The sequence below is a fragment of the Nannospalax galili genome, unplaced genomic scaffold (assembly GCF_000622305.1).
Source record: "Nannospalax galili isolate Female #2095 unplaced genomic scaffold, S.galili_v1.0 scaffold20, whole genome shotgun sequence".
Taxonomy (NCBI): domain Eukaryota; kingdom Metazoa; phylum Chordata; class Mammalia; order Rodentia; family Spalacidae; genus Nannospalax; species Nannospalax galili.
The window spans coordinates 1715815-1734417 of NW_008346414.1; positions in this window are offsets into that span (position 1 = coordinate 1715815).

Sequence of the window (18603 nt, forward strand, 5' to 3'; positions counted from 1 at the left end):
AGATGATAGATAGATAGATAGATAGATAGATAGATATAGATAGATGATAGATAGATGATGATAGATAAATAGATAAACAAAAAGATGATAGATGAAGATGATAGATAGATGATAGATAGATAGATAGATAGATGATAGATGATAGATAGATAGATAAACAAATAGATGATAGATAGATAGATGATGACAGATAGATAGATGATAGATAGATGATATAAACAGATGAATAGATGACAGATAGATGATTGATCGATAGATAGAGAGATAGATAGATAGATAGATAATACATTCATACATACATATACATACATAGGTAGATGGATGATAGAAGATTTCCCAAGTCCTCTGTATGTGTGTGTGTGTGTGTGTGTGTATGTGTGTGTGTGTGTAATATCATCAGAAACAAAAGATAATACATGTATGGCACCTAGATTTTAAAAGACAGTTGAAAGCCAATAGCTATGTATCAGATAATTATATTTGTAACAACAGATGACTTCGTCCTAGAATGTAGTCCTTTCAGGCTTCAGGCTTTAGATTGTGGTATAGAAGCCTGGATCTATACACAAAAGTTCTTCTAATATCGGGAATGGCTCATTCTGTGTTCAAGTCCCCGCATTATGAAACAATGAAGAATAAACTCAGTGGCAGAAAGAGGAGAGGATGTCGTCAAAGTGTCAGAGCAACCAGACAAAAGGTGAAATCTTTGCTGACACAGCCAGTTTCTTGGTCTATGTAAGGTAAAGTAACTTAAATGATGAATTTTTTTCTTCACCGGATTTTGGTGTCACATAAATTTCCAAAGAAAATGATCAAATAGGAAAAAAGAAGAAGAAGCAGAGAACAAAGGAGAACATTAAACTTTTTAACTACTGAAATTTGTTGTATATTTTTTAAAAGCCAGCTTGATATGTCGTATCTGTTCATTCTATTTATTTGCTTGCTGAGTATTTCTTGGATACCTTTGTGTATCAGATCCAGTTCTTGGGAAATTTGTGAGCAAATGGACAACAATATTTCCCCTCACAGAGCTTTTATGAAGTGGGTAGTTAGGGAGGGAAGGACAATTGAAATATATAACAGATCTGATACCTTGGAGATAAATAACAGGAAAAAAAGGCAGGAAAAGCATGTTCAGGTGAGTTTTAGGTAATTTTAAAGACAACAGTTAATATAGACCTTCCCAAGAATGTACTATTTGAGTCAAAAGCCTCATCCTATTTAGATTGAAACATAGCCATCACTTATTTGAATAAGCTGCCTTTCCCTCTTTTGGGACAGAAATGATCAGAGTGGTCTAGGGACCTCCTGCCAGAAAAACTGAGCCCAGCATCAAAGGGTTCTAAGAACGATTAAGTGGACTGGAGCCCTGATGGAGGCACGTGTTCAAGTTCCCTCTTTACAAACAGGAAATGAACACTTTTTTTTTTTTCAAAATAATGAAACTCGCATACTTTGTTTTAACCACAAATCAGTTTGTCTTGAACAACGTAAAGCAAAATGAAAAGAAAGGAGTTAGGTTGAGAAGCAAGGTGGGTTCTATCTGTGTGCGGTGTGAGGGAAACAGCTGGATCTGGTCTTTCCAACAGTTATATCTCCTACTTGGCCAGATTTGACTTTTTTCCCTTTTTCCATTGTCTGTGTGTGTTCATGCTTTGTACACATATGTGTGAGTGGCTATGCATGTATGCCCATATGGAGGCCTGAATAATGTTGAAAATGATCCTTAATTACTTTTCCACCTATTCATTGAGACAGGGTCTCTCCATCAACCCAGAGATCCCCTCCATGGCTCATCTTGCCAGTCAGCTTTTCCTAGGGATCTCTCCTTCTGAGGCTGGGATCATAGGCTGGTCCTGACACATACCAAGCAAGTGCTTCCACAGCTCAGCCATCTCCCCTGTCCCAGATTTGCCACATTTTCTTAGCATTCAGGACCAAAAAAGAAAGCAGGCATATCTATAGTATCTACATCTTTTGAGTCGTAATTTAGAACTCATGGCCTAAGAATTGTTTTTTTTCTGATTTATGAACTCATATTTAAAAACCTTTCAGTGCTATAAAATAAAAATCACCCTTAGTTGTTATATTTACAAACCTCATTCTTAAAAAGAATATAGTTATATAAGTAAAAGTGTATACTTAGAACATAAATGACACATGCGTGTCTACATCAGTAAACAGTAAACAGTAAAAGCTTTAAAACTGACAAAACTCCATGAAGCCACAATCCTCTGTTCTGTGTATCAGTGCATACATTGGTCAAAATAAATGCAGTTTGTATCATCCTAATGGGAATTGCAGTTTGTTTCCAGAGTACATAATGTGCTTTGCTTATTTGCAAGTAGTTATAGTATAATCTAGCACCTGGCAGTTCCCCCAATGCCCTCCTTCAGCCATACAGCCAGTTAATGGAGAGGAAGGGAGGAACCAAAAGAGTTTTAGGAGAAGCCTCGGACTCTAGTCCCAGTTACTCTTACTCCTAACATCCTGTGTCTCCTGGGAGCTCTCTTCCCTTGCACCCAAAAGAAGAAAAGTCAATGATTGCTGCCTCCTTCCCTGGATGAAAGGTGTGGTGTGGTAAGGAAATCTAACTCTACCTCTGCTTTTGTTATGATATCATGTTGCTTCCTGATGACTTCCCTGAGCCCGAGTCAACCCAGACCACGTAGCTCAAACCTCAATGTGCTTGCAAGTTCACCTCTAACTTCTAAGGAACTTTGCCACTGAGGTTTTGGGGTGTTTCAGAGAGTGCTGGTATTGTTTTGTTTTGTTTGTTTGTTTATTTTGATTGTTTCTTTTTTTTCTTCTTCTTCTTCTTCTTCTTCTTCTTCTTCTTCTTCCTCTTCCTCTTCCTCTTCTTCTTCTTCTTCCTCCTCTTCCTCTTCTCCTCCTCCTCCTTCTTCTTCCTCTTCCTCTTCTTCTTCTTCTTCTTCTTCTACTTCTTCTTTTTTCTGTTCTTGAAAGAAAGAATACCATTGTTCCCTGTACAGAGTCCTGGGAATCTGTATGAATGATGTCTTGGGGGAAGGGGATAAAGCGCCTTTGAAACTTTCTCGAATTATTCCACTTGGGCACCCACCTGCTCATCAGCTTCATTTATAATTAACCTTCGGCAATTTGATGAATATTTTCTCAAGATACATTTTAGAAAAAAAGAAGATGGGAATGATTGCACCAAGCTACCTGTCTTCTAGCCAGAAAGACCACTGTCCTCTCATAATGGTTCAAGTAAGGCAAGCAGAACTAACATGGCCATGCCCAGAAAGGATATGCTTTCAACAAACAAAATATGATATTCCTTCTTAGACCTGGGGTAGCTGTCTCATAGGTGTATCTTACCTCAGACCCTTTGCCTCCTACAAGCCTTTACCCCTGAAACCAAATGACAGACAGCTAAGGATTTTCTCACCCAAACTCTCATCACCTTGTGCAGGTATCCAAAGAGTCGGGGGTGGGAGGCCAGAGAAGAGTACAGAGCCAACCGAAGTATTGTCATTTCCTGAAGAATCTATTCACTGCTGACTTAGAAATGTGACTTTACTCATTCAAGCACCTTGGAAGCTTGATTTGATCAAAAATGTTAATTATGCTTCTCTTTAACATGATTTACAGGACATTAGTGACAGCAGGGGAGTGTTTACTCCTCACAGGTAAGATACCACAGTCTAGGGGCTGCCTCTGATTTACATGTAATTAGGAAAATTTGGCCCACCCAGGGGCCTAATAAGATCACGATTCTCCTTCCCTTCTGAAAATGCAGAACAAGGCACTAACTGCCACACAGCCTCTCCAGTTCACAATAACTTTAATACTATGAAATTAAAGGTAACCAATGAAAAACCGCATCTGTACGGCTATGTCATCTGTTAGTGGCTTTGCACAGGGTTGGATGTTAGCAACTCAGTATTTCCTTTCCGTGTCCAGACGTGACACACTTTCTTCCACATACACAGGGCTTTGTTTTGTGTGTGAGTGTAGATTCACCTATAGTGCATGTGCGTGTAAACACTAGGGGGAAGAAAGCTGCTGTTTTAGTACCTACGAAAGCTATAGAAAGTGCTTTCATTCATTGCTGAAATGATTGAACACCAAGATGAACACAGACTAAGGGCCCAAAGACGCACAAAGACCACAGGAAAGCAACGTGACTGCAGACCACTGTGACAAACCCATGTACGTCATGAAATGGCTGCACACCTTGTCTCTCACCTTCACACTGACAGATTATCATGTTTAGACACATTTCTTCCTCCATCTGTGCAGATCTCTTTAAGGAATGTGGTACCTCAATTAAGAACTCCTATTAACCTGTACTTTCTACATTGTGACAAATGATTTGATTAGAAACTTAGGTGCTGTTTGATGCTCTATAGCATCAAGTATCGGCACCATAAAAACGAGTATGTAACAAGCCCCTGAAAGTGGATCCTCCACAGCAAAATTCTGAGCCCATTTTAAGACTGTGCGGCAAGAGGGCCCTGCAGTTATTCTGGAGAGAAGAGAGAGGAATTTTAAGGAGAAATAGAAATCTTTTTCCTTTTATTTTTAATCAGAGGGGCTTTGCGTGATGGTACATTGAGTGTTGACATGAACAATGTTTGGATTTGCATTGCTAGAAAGAAAAAATTCAGTTTGTGTCATAATATATATACATGTGTGATGTCTCTGTGTGTGTGTGTGTGTGTGTGTGTGTGTGTGTGTGTGTGTATGGGAAGAGTATTTTTTAAAATACAATAAAACGTTATCTCTGATTAGAAAAGAAAGATGAATTCTCCTGCTAAACCAGGTAACCCTAAAAGCGTGTTAACATGAAATACTAAATAAAATGCTGCTCATCTATAATAAATCTTATTACACATTTTGGCAATTTTACTACTAACATAGTGAAGGTTTCAAGCAATGTTTGAAAATAGAAATCTTAAATTGAATCATTGTTGCATGAATATATGCAAAATATTCATTTCTAGCACTGTGAGGGTTGAGTGCTTTTAAATTGGAGAAATCACTCATGACTTCACCTTTTCATGCAAGATAAAGTTGTATGTGGTAACATCATTACAATGTCATGAGGAGTGGAAATCATACAACAGTTCTGCCTAAAGCTAATATACGAAAAGGGGCTTCAATATTTTTCAATATTGTTCAATATTTAAAGGTGCAGTGCAAGGCTTTAAATATATTTTTAAAAAATCATTAGGCTTTAGATGTCAGAGAGGCCTTTACTGAGCTCAGAGACTAATAAAATCATTGATGAGCTCTCTTTAATATTTAAAAGAATTCATGTCTTAGGTAGTTGTCTGTTTTCCACTCCTGTCTCCACAGATGGAACTAAATACAGATTTTTCAAAAATAAATTATGCAGAGGTGATTATAGATTTTCTTAACTATAGCACTAAAATAAAACTATTTGCTCAGTGATACTGTCATAACAAGAGAAAAGGCATTATGACATTCGAATAGGATTTTCTATCACGTCTTTAACAGACGATAGCTTCAATAGTAGTTAATACATTTACACACACTAAAATCAGGAGATTCAATCAGTGAAAACAAATGAGCAGATTTTTAAATGACTTGCCAAACCATGAGTCATCAATAGAGAGTTAGAAGTATTATGCGAAATTGCATTTTTTTAAAGTATTGAGGACAACAGTTATTGTTGCTGTTCAAAGATTTCTTTGCTTTTTTTTCTAACCAGTGATAAAAACATTAGAAGACAAAGTTCAAGTAAGATTCTATGTTGTGCAGGTGCAGGTGCATGTTTAATCTGTGAAGAAACATCACTCTCACTAAGGTAAAGTAAGGCATTTGGGTCTCAACTTTAAGTCCTGCTTATGTGCAAAACTGATAGCTCTATTTGAGCTCTGACTCACCAGTCCAGCACTTTCAAGTCCTGGTCTGCACAATAAAATCAGCTTTCTTTTGAATGTCAACCCCTAAAACCAAATATTCCCATTTATTAAAATAAAAATGTAAATTTATAAATTATCATCCTATTTTTATGTAAAAGCATTCTGGAAAGTACCACATACCATTGTCACATGGCAAACAGCCCTCCCCATCATTGGCTGTTGCTAGGCTACCAGGAAATGGAATGGACCATTGCCAATGATGAATTAACTGATGAGCCAGGATGACAGTAATCTTTGTCACTGGATGCAGAAGCTGTCTGAGCCCTGTCATTTTCTGCATTTCATGTTAAACAGATATACCTAGATTGTAAAACAATACCAAGAAGAATCTGAAAAGAAAGAAGTAAACTTTGACAATCAGAGGGCAGGAGCTTTTCATAAAACATATGAGGCTTATTACCTTCACTGAAGAATGCAATCCAACATTCATTAGCTTTTCTTTTTCAGATTAAAATCGGTGAGCAAATGAAACTTTGTTCTACATCAATAAAGCAGATTCAAAAGGATACATACTGGCAAGCATGCTATAGTCTGTCTACACAAAGCCAAAACATCCAGCTGAAAAGTGAAAAATTCACAAAATAATCAGCATGTTTGGTCCCTGATGTTAATCACTGGGATATGTACATATGGAAGAGAATCCTTATATGGTGAATTGTACAGATGAAATGACCAGCTAAATCTAGATGCTTGGGTTTTGTAGATTACAAAAATACAAATAACTATGGATGGAAATACTTGGTGAGTAATGTCATGTCTTCACGGACACAAGATTTTTCCATTTGGAACAAACTAATTAAATTAAATTGATTTTTCCATAAATTGTCTATGGAAATACCAAAGAGATGGGTAGGTTTTTCTGTTCTACTTGTAGGATCACTCTTAGATCAGTCATGAACTGTTTCAAGGCGAAGGACAGGGAATCAGAAGTTCTGAGCAGTAGTCTTCAAAGGAAGATGATAGAAAGCAAATGTGTGTTCAGAGGTGTGAGCACGTACCTCGAGAGTACGTATCCGCTGAGATCCTGGGCCCACAAGGCAAAGCAGTGTCCAGGAAGTTAGCACAGTGAGATCCAACAGCCAGCAAATAATCCTGTAACAAACATGGCCTGCCTCTAAAGCAGTAAGACTTTTCTATAAGCCACACAGGAAAAAATCTGCCTATTTTCAATGGGTGAGGGAGGGGAAAGAATGTAAGTTCCAGCAGTGAAACATGGGATCATAAGGAAAAGACAATATGGGCAGAGGTGCCAAGTAGAGTCGATTAAAGGTTTAAAGACGATTTCTGCCTGGTCCATTATTCTATTCTGTATCTAGCATGTTTTTCCAAAAATGGTACTGAGGACCAAATTGAACGATTGGATGGACACTTGTGCTAGCATCTTATCACCTGCAAAACTAGTAATGGCACACCAGAGCTCTACCTTTTGCCTTCTTGGGTATAACTCACAATGAAATGATTTGGTCCTCATAAACAGACAAGGTTAATATAAGTAAGCGAGTATAGTATGCTTATACATGTATGTATGTGTGTGACTCTGTGCGTGCGTGTATGTGTGTGTGTGTGTGTGTGTGTGTGTGTGTAGTTTCAGGGTTTTAGGACAAAGGGTCTGCCAATGAGACAGAAACTCTGGGGTCTTGTTAGTCCCCACATTAGCAGAAGATGAATGGCAGGAGGTTATTTGGACCCAATACTTCATCGCACTCAAGGCCTGTTCTGTTCTTTGTTATCGAGTGGATTTTTTGAAATGATAGATCATAACTACAGCCCCAGTGTGTGTGAATGTGGATTGTGTACACTTAATATTTCAGGAGAAGTGTATGCAATCTAATCCAATCACTCTGAAAAATGTGGAAAATGGAAATCCATAGAGAAAGCTGCTGGCATAGAAAAGAATAAAGAAGGAATATTGATGACGTTCTCTACGGATTGGGCAAAATATATCCACATAAGATTTGAATATACATGAATATGCACATATATTCTGATATGTATATATATTTATGTACATATATACATACTAGATAATCAATGTATTAAGAAAATCAGATCAGGAACATTTTTTTTACATTAAAGCAGTTGCCGATCAGAGTGACTGGATTAGGTCGCACACTAAGTTTTTTTCACTGTTGTAAGGATGTGGAGAATTGTTGGAAGCTTTTTAATGAGATCACAACCAATACTGCAAACACATCAGGAAGTTCTGAAGTGCTATCCTGGCTGATGGAGGAAAGCATAGGCTGAGGTAAGTGGTCTGGACACCCAGATGCAAACTCCAGCTCTCAGTGACACCTTTGGTCTACAGCAAGGTGTGTGGTGCCCTCTTCCTCTGCATCTTCATCTGTAAAAGGGGATATTGTATGGGTTAATATTTGTTTTACAATTACTTCGAATCGTCCCTGCCCTGTAAGAAGCACCATGAAGTACTTGTTAAATAAATAAATAGTAAATAAATAAATACAAGCAATATTTATACAGAAAATGTTATTAAAGTGGGGGAGGTTTTGAAGTTCTCTTTCCCACAACAATTATATCACATCTGAATGTTTTTATGTTGGCAAATGATTAACCCAAAGCCTGACATAGTTAGAGTTGATGTTTTGCTTCCTTCCTTGATGCCAGGGTTTTCTCTTGCCACCTGGGAACACATTTCTGGTCATCTTGTCTACCTTAGATTCATCTTTTCACATCTTTTTAGCAGAAGGATTTTGGAAGACAAATAGAGTCAGGAAGGAAAACTCAAGAAATACTGAGTAGAATTAGAGGCAGGGGGGAGTAGGAGTAGGGGAGAGGGGGAGAGGAGATTGCACACATCAGGTCAGCACCTCACCATAAAACAGCTGCAACGAGGAAGAATGAAATAAGCCCTTTAAAATGTGATCAAAATATTCAAAATCCCTACTCTTGCAGAGCTTACACCCCTAAAGGAAAAAGCAAACAATGAACAATCAAATAAATAAGTCGTTAGGATATTAAATGACAGGAAAGGCCAAGGGGAGAAAGTAGTCCGAAGGCTGGAGGAGTGTGGGTGTGGCAAGGGCGGGAATGGAAGCCTGCTGGGGGCTTTCCCACCTCCTGCTGTAATCTGCAATTTCACAGCCCTGAAAAAGCGGCTTGTGCTAGGCCTCTTGTCTTATCACTTTCTGGTTTTTACTAGGCTGTTCTCAAGGATTGCCTATGAAGGTCCTCCTCCTGGCAGTAATGATAGTCTGCCCATACCCAGAAGGGTTCTCCCACAGCCTTTTAGAGGCCGCTCTCTGGTGAATTGCTTCCCATCAACCATGGGTTCTGTGTGTACAGAGAGAAGCCACCGAAAACAGGGAGGCAATGTGTCTGTCCCTCTCCACTCTCCTTCCAAGGACCATAAGCAAGCTTCTTAGTAACTCTCCCAGTCTCCCCTCTGAGCTTCCTTCTCCTTTTGATCTTGTTCTCGTCTCTCTTGTTCTGGGTCTTTAACCCTCTACTATGATAAATGGGCCTATCAGGTTTGAGAGGTTCTGAGCAAGAGTTTGGCTATGGTGGAAGTTCAGGCTCTTTTAACTTAAACACACATTACAGTTGATTGGTTTGGAGTCTTATCCAGAAGGCTTTGTAACATGATGGTTACGAATACAAAGGCTCACACTGGGTTCAGAGTCTAACCAAACTATTTTATGTTCTGTGACACTAGGTTAGTTACTTAACTTCCCTGAACTTCAACTTCTTTGTCTAAATTAGGAGAATGAATATATTACCTCAAAAAATAAGAGAGTTATGGAGACTGGAGAGATGGCTCAGCAGTTAAGAGCACTGGTTCTTGCAGAGGACCCGAGGTTCAGTTCTCAGCACCCACATGGTGGCTAACAACCATTCAGAACTCAGATTCCAGGGAAATTTAATGCCTTCTTCTGACCTCTGTGGGCATTGTACATATGTGCACGCAATACACTCGTACACATAAAATAAAAATAATACATAAAATTCAAAATAGAGTTAGAATTCACTGAGATAACCCATATGAATCTTTAGAACATTTAGTCTAGCAAACGTTTACTAGACAGCGTTTTCTGTATTTTTATGTCCCTGAAAGCTCAGGGCTGTTCTCTTTTGCCCGGGTCGAACAATTCTTCAGAAGAAACAAACAAAAAAGAGAAACGTAGCTCTTCCAAAAGCAAGTGGCGCTTCATACTGTTGTACCATCACCATCAAGTTTGGGTTCTTTACATTTATATTTTGCCAGTAGAGCAATTACATATATTCCCAATGGCCATCTTTAAGCGTCGCCCCAAAGTTAGGTCCCTTAGAAAGACAAAAGACTAATGCTGTAGAGCTAAAACAGAATGTACCTATGTAGTTTTCGGAAGAAAGGAAAAACAAAAGGGCCATCTATGCACGCATACCCCTCTCAGTAGGATTGGAACATAGGCCTCAAGCACTTGTGGGTAAACCTGACTCCAACAGGTAGGTGACACAATTTAGTAGTGAAAACAGATGCTCACAAAAACTCAGCCACAAATTTTAGGGCCAACAACCCATCCAGAAAGCCCTCTTGGGGAAAGAAAATATGTAAATAGCATATTGGAAGTGGTATCAAATTTCTTCCTCAATGGACCACACTGGGCATCCTGTGATCTGTGCGATACATCTGCTTGGAATCATAAAACTGAGGAAAAAAAGATTGATACCTCAACCTGCTAGTGTCCCAGGAGGGTCGGGAAGCTCCCAGGCACCCAGGGAACCTGGCTTTCAGTAGAACCTTCCCCCAAGGTTAATTCTAATTTAATCTTTCCTTAGTAATTCACAGAAATCTACTCAAGATTTCCCTGCATCTTATTATCCTGATAGAAATATCAAGAAAGAACTGAACTTTCCACTGGTGTTGACAACTTTTGGAGTCATTTTCACAAATGCTTGGTGATAATTGTGCCCACATATTAGCATCACGTGGATTAGTCCGGACAAGATGGCCTATCTCAGATGGGAGGGATGAAAGAATATCCAGTTGAATTCAACCTCTTTTCCTCCTTGAATGCTATCAATTAGTTTGTGTGTAGAAGCAGAACTTAAAAGTTTCCATAGATCACTTTGTAATCTCAGTAAGGAAAGAATAGCATGTCTTGACATCAAATTAAGATTGGCTATTTATGTTTCCATGGTGCTCTACAGCAGATCTACCTAAATATCTAGTACATGGTTTTCTGCATGGGAGTTCCATTTTTCTCTCCTAAGAGCAATGACTTAAAATTCATAGTCTACCCCTCACACAATCCTGACTAAACCTGATTGTAAAGATACAGGTCTGTCTATCTTTGTTTCATTTCTTGTGCAACTTGCCTAGTGTCTAAAAACCCACACCTGTCCCCACCCCTCTACCGACTCTCCCTGACCATCACCAGACCAGAACTAGACACGTGATAACTACTGACTCTTTCTCTCAGGAATATAAAAAGGAAAACAAGAAATTTTGCATGACTTTGTGCGGAACTTGACCTGAAAAAATCATACAGATTTGCAGGCTCAGGCCGCCATTTGAAGCCATCCATGATACATAATGTGTAAGTCAAGAAAGTGGTCTTTAGAGAAATGAAAATAAGACATAAAAACAGAGACGCAGTGAAGGTGATGGATTAATAAAGGGGCTTAAGAGTTGTTCATTCCCCCATTCCTATGAGTTCTGCTAGCTCATGAGGGCTTCATGAGATGCCCACAAAGCCTTTTAATAATACTTTCTTTAAAGCTGACTTGAGCAGGCTCTCTTCTTTATACCAATTAATTCCTGGAAGAAATAATTGAAATCTCAGATTCTTCAGTATATCTTATAGTTCACAGGGCTACTTACTACCACATCCAAATCTTACTGCGTCGATGTTAGGCACGTGTAGACAATGTAGGAGTTGAGAAGCTGACAGATTTGTGAGGCTGACAAAGTTCCACGGTTGTCTGTGAGTTAGGCACTCAGCATTTCGAGGAAAGGACTGTTATTTCTGGAGAAGTTAGCAAGCGTGTCAATGCACTTAGGTACCACAGTGATAAGCACTATGTAACCCCAGAGAGGCAGATAAAAATCACCAAGGATGATGAATGCTAATTGCTATCTTCATTTGTAGCACAATTGGCTTTAGAGAACAAAGTTAAGCATCCCCTGATCCCTGGAGACAAGCCTCCGGATTGGGGTTTAAAGAGCATTACACAGGCCTTTAAGAAGCAGAAAGATGGGAAAAGTGCCCTGTGCTTTAATCATAAAGAACTCCTTCTGATTTTTTGAGTCAGTCCATCAAAAACCAGATGGCAGTTCTGACACATGTGGGTATAATTAATGGATAAGCATGTATGAATATCCATAAGTGAATATGGTATGGATTTAATTGTCAGCATTCATTGAACAAGCATTTAGGATACCGGAGATTTGATTCTGAGCTCCGCTGCTCTAATCATGTGATTTAGATTTCACAGTGTGAACCAGTGACAGTAAGGCCAACTCTATTGTGTTGCTGTGTAGTTTAAATGACATAACTTTATAAACTATAGCATATCGTAGATACTTAAGAAAGTCCTGTGAAATCTTAATATGTTCTGTGTACTTTTACAGATTAATCATTAGTAAAATTTTGAATGCAATGAATATAATAATCAGATGTAGCCATCTTTTCAAAACTTCTTTCCTATGCTACTGAATGTTTCACTCTGATATGCTTATTGACACATACATTACAGTATATGCATTAAACCTAGAACACTGTAACCAAGTAATGGAATGAGAGGAAAGACAAACCCTAGTTCTGGGTTCTTGGCTCTGGATTCCTGCTGTTATCCGATTAGCTGACAACAGTGACTCAGATCTTTATGAAGTCTGTATGATTTTGTCTGAATGCTAATCAAATTAACTTTCTTGGGATAATAAATGATGACGAACTGGCACTTACCATCCTTTTCTAGTTCCCCTTCCACTTCAGGTCACACCGAAATGGAATTTCTAGCTCAAACTACTCAAAACACTCTGATCTCCTCCTACCAGACCACAAAGAACATTAGAATACTTCTCTAGCTCAGATCTCTCCCACACTCAATGACTAATTTTGATCTCATTTTCCCCTCACAAACACTGTACCAGGACCTGACTGACATGGTTGACCCTTCTAAAAAATAAAAAAAAAAAAACCCACACTGCTGGGCGTGGTGGCACATGCCTTTAATCCCAGCACTCAGGAGGCAGAGGCAGGAAGATCTCTGTGAGTTCGAGGCCAGCCTGATCGCCCTAGCAAATCCAGGCCAGCTAGGGATACAGGGACACCCTGTCTCAAAAAGACCAAAAAAAAAAAAAAAAAAAAATCCACACTACCATTTTTGAAGGCTAGGAAGCCATCTTCCTCCTATACTTAGAAGTACCACCAGCCACACTTCCATAGGCTCTCCTTCTAGGCTCTGACAGGATGCGGCCCCTCCCTCCTCACCCAGTCTGCCTCCCACTCCAGCCTCTTCAAAGACCTAGCAGGAGATCATTCCCCAAGGATCTTCCTTCATTAAAAAGGCAACATAAAGTTACCAGGAAGAAGCATCTAGTCGACAGCAGAGCAGAATGTTAGGAAGAGAACCCAACAAGACACGTGCACGTCTAGCAGTGGTTTAAAGGATAACAGCTTTGTGCTGGGCACAGGTCAGGGGAACTTTGGTATGGAGAACAGGTGGGCTACCTGACAACCAGCAGGCAGCCTTGCTTTTGACTACCGCCATTTTAAATCAGGATGTTTGGCAAATCATTAGTGTCTGCTAGTTATTAAACAGAGGAGAGTTCAAAAGCCCACGCATGTTTTTCTCCCAGCTTCCCAGGTGGTAGCTGTCTCAAGCAGCAACCTTTTCCCCTTATGCAGCAAGACTTGTAAACTTCCCGTGGCTAAAACTCTGTTTTCTAACCAGGTCCTGGCAACTGAGCCTCAGCCCTGTGAGGGCTGCAAAACCCATACGTGAGTTCCTGCCTGAGGACTGCCGTTCCTTCTCCTTGCAAGTTTATTGTTGAAATTACTGAAATGTACACAAATGACTGTATTTGAAGGTGAAATTTGGTGGAAAAATAAAGATATAATAGGATTGTTTCTTAAATAATTTCCTGGTGCGATGTCTGTCTGCAAAAATGAAGTGAAATTATATGATGTCAAAAAATCATGTTTCAAAATGATTGACAGCATGTGAATGTTTTGCATTGTGAAATGAGGTGGAAAATTTTAATTGCATGATGGGAGGACATAATATTTATTAGAACCTTGTAACTACAGAGGATTGCAATGAAGAGGACACAATTTTAAATTTGGCGTTAATACGTCAAGTCTAAATCTTAAATGAACACGCAGGAGTAAAATTCTTTATCAAAGCCTCTTCTTCGAGCATATGATTAAGTTTTCAGATGCTAATAGCTAAGCAGGACAGTCGAGGCGTGGGGATGTCCATACTCTGACAAAGAGGCTCAATAGCTTGAATCTATATTGAGGTTCGAACAGTGTTACCACATGCTCCCTCAGAGAGAGATAAGGTTGATCTGTGTGCAGAACTCCTGTGAGAGTGGTGGTTTAGTAAGATGTCTAAGTCATGAAGAACGCAAAGAATGGGGAAAGCCCTGGGAATGAAATGGGGGAGGAGGTCTCAAAAGATGCAGAAAGGACTTTGTATGAAACTAGCAAAGCAAAGGTCTAGAGCCAAGTTACCTTTCACTAAATTTTGCAAATCACAGTTGAGAGAGGCAAAGGGCATCCAGACTTGCTGGCCCACAGCTCCTTCAGAATGGTTCCCCAGTCTTCCAGACCTTGATGATAAAACAAGAGGACCAGCAGAAAGATGGCACTGAGGCCGAGACAGAGCAGGCTTCCACTCACCTGCCCTTCCACCTGACTCTTAAATAAGTCAATAAGTTTACTGATTAGATTAGGAACTGCAGGATCCTAGCTTCTTCCTCCTGTCCCAAACCACTACTCAGAGAAATGCTACCTCTCAGTCTCTACAGCATACAGCTACTCAAAGCCTCAGAACAGAAGTTCCTCTCTCTCTCCTCTCCCCGCCCCCCATGCAGAGTTGATATTAGTGTGTTTCACAGGAATATGGAAAAAATATAAATCTCTGATAAATCTCTGGGTTGGGAATCCTGGAGGGTCGGAGAACAGGTCTATAACTAGTAGAGCATTAGAGGTCAGAAATTAAAATGCCTACCAATAAGCAACAAGAATCTGAGCCAGGCTTAAAGAGGGCTTGGAAATAGCCACTCTATGGCCATTTTCTTGCAGAACTGAAAAGGTGAACTGGGAGTAAAGAGCAAAGATTTGGCCAAGAAAATAGTTGGCAGCGGATGATCCCTTGTTCTCTCATAGCCCGTGTGTTGTGTCTTCTTATTCCAATGGGGAAAGTACTTAAAGCTAAACTGAGGCAGTGAGCTGGCTCAGCAAGTGGAAGTGCTCCCCCCAGGCCTGACGACCTGAGTTCAACCGTGGGGACCCACGTGGTGAAAAGGGAGAACTGACTCCTGAATCTTGTCCTCCAACCTCCGTGCACATGCCATGTGCCCACACACTCGTAAATAAAGGGAATAGTTTTAAAACCCCAACATCTAATAATTGGATACATAAGTGGCCCTTCTTATGAAGTACCTTTTTTTCCTGGATCTGATTAGTGAATAAAAGTTTCTATGTGATAAACACAGTAGAACTTTGCATATAGTTTCCACATGCATTTGCTAGCCCAAATAATGTTCCTTTCTGGTAATGAGAGTAACTTTTCCAGAAGATTAGCACACACACACACACACACACACACACACACACACATATGTCCATATAGAACCTTTATATATATATATGTATATATGTGTATATATATATATACGTACCCATGAAGTTTGAACTGTATCTTTCTTCCCTCAGAAAAACAGAGTTTAAGTCGAATGAATTCAAAGCTTCACAGTTCTCTAAATTGCAAGCCATAGAAGACTCACCTTCCACCTGCTCAAATTGATAGGTTTGTTCTGATCAGAGAGAATTTGTGTCTCTGAACTAAGATACAAAGTCCACAAGAACCATCACAGAGTAATGATGAGTTTATGATATCATCTCACTATTACAAGGAAAGAACCAAAGACCCGAGAGAAGCCTGCGGTTTCCCTTTTGGGAAAACATTAATGGAGGCTTACAATCTGTTTTCTTTTGTTTAGATGTTACAACCAATAATATACTTTTATGTCTATAAATAAAGAGCAAAGTTGAATAAATTCAACAAAGCCCTGAGCCTGCAACTTGGAATCTTCATTCACATTCAAGGCCAAGATTTATGAGTCAGTTGCCAGGAATAAGTTGAAGCTGCGAGATTTGGGGGGAAATTATTCCACATGGCGATTATTTGGGGGAGTGATTATGCAGGCACACCTGATCACTGTGTAACCTGCTCCAGCTCGCTCAACATGATAAAACATGGCAATTTTCTCCATTTCCCTTTGCTTGCACAACAGAAATGGATGCACACAACCTTGCACCATTCATTTTTAGGCGGGCCTTGTTGTCAGAGGCACCCCTGTCTTCCCACTCTCGTTCTGACTCCTGGAGGTGTTGTGTGGTGATTTATGTAAATGTCTTGATGGCTGCAAAGGAACCAAGGAATACCAACACTAATGACCTCCCGTAGAAAAGAACAGCTTTCTGGAAAGGCATTTCCCAGATGCATATGATGGGCTTTTTCTTGGACAACAGCTATACCTCCACCCCGATCGTCCGCATGCTCAGTTCACAAGTTTCAGTTACAGTGGTGCCCACGGACAGGGGTCTCCTGTGTTCCCTAGCCCACTTCTCAGGCACAGGGATACCTGGGAAAGGCCAGGCTGTCCTGTTCAGAGCAGGTCCCTGAATGGTCGGATTGCCTCCCCTTATACTTGCTACACTTGGGTCTCCCCACTCACCCCAGCAGTTCACTCCAGTGCGTGATTGCCCTTACTGGGAAGAAATTTTTCCTAATGTCTGCTAACTGACATTTCCCCCTTTCCTTAGTTCCAAGCCGTTACTTCTTATTAGATCTTTCTCAAGCCCAGCAAGCACACCTCTCCTTTTCTTAAAATTATTATCGCTCAAATATTTGTAGACAGTTAGCGTAGCCTTCCATCCCTCCAACTCCTTTCCCCGCAGGCTTCAAATGCTGTTTCTTTAACCTTTCTTTACAGGTCGTCTCTCCTGATCCTTTTATCTTTTTTGTCACCTTTTCTCTCAGTTCTCTCTAATTTACAGTATTGATGTTCCCCTTATAATGAGGTGCCCCAAAGAGTATGCTGGGCTCCAGAAGGGGCTGCCAGGAGACACTTGAGCTGGAATCTCCATTGTCCTATAAGCACCTGCCCCTGTATATGCCATGTGCCCCAGTAGAGCATCTGTCTTTTCACAGCTGCACTGCATTATCTAAACACACTATCAGTCACAATGCCTGCTCCCACTTGCCTCTGGAAGACAAGTTCACCTCATGCAATGTTCCTTTCTTTGGTCCTCTCCTTGGCCCCCAAACCAAGGTAGTGAATTTGAATCCAAGACTCCATGGTCAATTAAAACAGAGCTTTACTTGCTTTGGTTATCAAGGCTCTAACCTCTAATAAACTAGACACAGGTACTCGTTAGCTGTGACCCTTTTATTTACAATGTCGTCAGTTCGGGTTTCTTTGTACAGCACTGTAGGAGATTAAGAGTCAAGCTTCTGTCTTCAGCACATTGCCTTTACTATGGGTTAGGACCTGTGGTGCCCCCTTCATTTCCTGAGACACAAGCAATGAGCACAGAATCATTTCTAGTAAGTTCTGACTCTGATTAAAAAACAATCTTTATGAAATAGAAGCTAATAAAATTGCTTTCCTAATTACCCTGAGCTAGTTCATTTCCCAGCAAATATAATAAAATAGAGTTACTTGGCTCCGATTCACAAAATCTGAACCCAAGCTCATTATGAAGGCATTTAGCAGGGAAAAAAAGCATGTGTGCATAAGATGCTGTCCCATCAAGCAGAATGCAAGAAACCTTTTGAAGTTCAGACCTTTGAAGTTTGAAGTTATTGGTGTATTTTTTTAATGCAGGTATTTCTCCTAGAAAAAAATATATACTTATATTAATAAATTGGAGTACCTGTCCTAATGTAATCTTTTGAGGAAGTTTTGGTTGAGAATATCAAATCTTTATTTAAGAAAAATATTTAGATCCTTTTGCATTGTACTACTTAATCTGTGGGCTGTTACACAAGGCAGCAAGACTTTACGTAACAGGATAGAGAGCTCATGTCCCAGGGCTATTTCTGCTATGACTTGGCCCTTTCAAGCTCTCTTTCGTCTATTTAAAGCATGAGATTCTGGTGACTATAAGTGTATGAAAATGTTTGGGGTTGCTTCATTTTCCACTAAACATCCTATCATTCATTAACATGGGCATGATTTGATAACATTTCCAATGCACACAGGAGTACTCTGTTCACAGAGCTTTCAAATGCTGTTTTCCCAGAGGAGAAAAATACTATTACCAAAATTCAAAGAGACTTTAAGAATATTACAGCAATTAAGTAACAGGCCAATATTTACATGTCCGAATCAGGTATGAACTCTTTCTTCTGTTTGGTCAGATGACACACTGGTTTGATGTGCTCTCACCAATAGATGCCACTGAGGGTGACCCTAACACCATTGCAAATACAAGACTGCCTCTGAACAAGAACC